Source organism: Curcuma longa, chromosome 18 (assembly GCF_044706935.1).
Source record: "Curcuma longa cultivar G26 ecotype Majalengka, Jawa Barat chromosome 18, ITB_CL_G26_1.1, whole genome shotgun sequence".
In the NCBI taxonomy this organism is placed as follows: domain Eukaryota; kingdom Viridiplantae; phylum Streptophyta; class Magnoliopsida; order Zingiberales; family Zingiberaceae; genus Curcuma; species Curcuma longa.
The window spans coordinates 2,108,972-2,111,767 of record NC_133878.1 but is presented as its reverse complement, the minus strand read 5'-3'; positions in this window follow the sequence as shown (position 1 = coordinate 2,111,767).

Here is a 2,796-nt window from a genome sequence, read left to right as displayed (position 1 = left end):
ATATATATATATATATATATATATATATATATATATATATATATATATAGAAACTGAAGGAACGGCTAAGCTGCTAAAAGAAAAGAACAAATACGTTTGCTTAGCTGATGGAGAAGGCGGAAGGTCGGAGGAAGTTTCCAGGCGACAAGGATCGAGGCTGAGCGGCCACGCTCCACCACAAACTTCACGTACGAGAGAGGTCCCCAACATGTGGATATATCGAGGAGATGGACAAGACAGTTTTAAATTTAGTGCCGGCCCAAACAGTTGACGTACGTGTTGATTTTGAAGGTGGTCCGACCGTCCCCATGCGACTCAGATAGATAAAGACGATGGCCCCCCACCCCTTTGTTGAGATACAGAGCCACCACCTTATCGTACGTGGTGCATAAAAAAAAATAATAAATAAATATTTTTTCATTCGTCAAATATTTATTTTCTTGTATTTTTTTTAAACATAGTGTGATGTTGATTGCGGCGAATGGTGGTAAGTAGTACTACCGCAGTACTGAATCCGTAATTTAATAGGCTTGCCGTACTGGTCTTCTGAAACCGTACGGTTTTCCCTCCGTGACTCAACTAAAGTCTTTTTCTTCTGCAACTAAAGTCCTTTTCGAGCATCTGCGTGGCGATGCTCAAAACAGCATTTATATGACTAGGCATGTAGATCAGCCCATGAGCCGGGTTCTAATAGATCCGGTTCGGAATTCAAATCTAATCATTCAATAGGCTCACTCATAATGCGTCCGTCTAAGGGTCTAGAAATGAACTGATTAACGATCGGGCTCCAAATAAATTGATGAATCAATGATTCAAGCTTGAACCATCGGTTAACTATCTATTTATTTAAAAAAATATTCTTTTAAGTTTTGATATTTTATTGAATCGCATGAGGAAGTTTCAGTATTATCCATTTCACGTACTCAATTTCCATAATTTCAAAAATATGTATTATATTTCTGTTATACCCTTCCTTTCTTTTCATGTTTAAATTTTTATTCTACCCATTTAAAAATTTACTATTCTCAATTTATACTATCAAATTCGGATATGAGGATACAGATACATTAAAGAGACTTTTAAGAATATATTGATTTTGATTTTAAGTGATTTGAAGTTCTCTAGGTCTATCAAAGGCTTAATAAAATTTATCACAATTTTATTACAAGTCTAGAACAATAATGCTTACTAACCAACACTATCAATGGGTTTTTAGGACTCCTCTGATTTGAAAATTATCAAACTTTTAAATTTTTGAATAGTGTAGATTCACTAATCAGTTTCATCCAAAACTAATGATAAACTTAAAGAACTCCGAATCACTTCAAATTAAAATTAATATATTCTTGAAAGTCTCCTTAATGTATTCATGCTCTCAAACTTTAATTTGATAACATAAATTGAGAGTAATGAATTTTTAAACTTACAAAGACTTGATAAAATTTATCAAAAATTTATTATAAAATTTAGGATAATGATACTCACTAATCAATACCATCAATGAGTTTCTAAGACTCCTCCAGTTTCAAAAATATTAAATTTTTAAATTTTTGAATGGTGTATATTCATTAGTCAGTTTCGTCTGAAACTGACTAATGGACCTAGAGAACTCTAAATTATTCAAACAAAAACTAATATACTCCTACAAAACTCTTTGATGTATTTCATGTCCTCATATTTAAATTCAGTAATGTAAATTGAGAGTAATAAATTTTTGATGAGTTAAAATAATTTGAATGTGGAAAGAAAACATTTAAACATGAAAAAAGGGAGGGGGTATAATGTGAATGTGATACGTATTTTTGAAATTATAAAGTTAGGTACGTGAAAAAAAATAATACTAAAATTTTTTCACTTCTTGTTATACATCATAATGAGTATCAGCGAATATATAAAATTGATGAAATGGTACAATTTATATGATATATATTTTATCATACTAAAATATAATAATATTAATATGATATAAAAAATCATTGGTATTAAAAAAACAAAAATATTTAGGTTTAATATAATATTATTCTTAATTTACTTTGATTCTTAACTTTTCATAAGCTCAAACACTCCTTAATGATTAAATGAAAGTGATGTCGGATAGAATAGTGATTATTTTGGAGACGAAAGATTAGAGGAGAATTATGAAGAGAATAAGTTCGAGAAATTAAGAAAAATGAGAAAAAAGCTGCGATAGCGTCACCTCTAGAGTTTTTGCCAAACAAAAAAAAATTTATTCAATCAACTAAACTGGTCGTAAATAGCTAAACATACATATAAATAAACCGTAAACCAAACCCCAACTTGAAAAAGTTAAAAATACTAAATAATCCTAAAAATAGAAAATTATTATAAATAGTAAAAAGTAAATTTGGAGTCGCGGATAAAGCACTAAACGATATCGGATGTGGTCGAAAGGTATAGGATTTTATCCTATACCGAATAAAGGTCTTTGAAAGAGCTTTGATTAGTAACCAACCGTGCCTCGTTTTGATATTCGAGTCATAAGTTATAATCCGTTGAAGTTCAACTCCTCATGCGTCACCCCTATATCAATCACCCTAAGTTGAAAAGAACTCATCCTCGAGTTTATAGAAGTATCATCAGCATCCACCAAACACGGACTCAAGTGCTTCACATTGAAAACGTCAAAAGTCTTCAAGTGACTCGGAATGCGCAACCTGTATGTATTATCATTGATCTTCTACAGTATCTCACACGACCCAATCTTTCGATCTTTAAGTTTATTATAACTGCCAACCGGGAAACTATCACGAGTCAATATTACCGAAACATAATTAC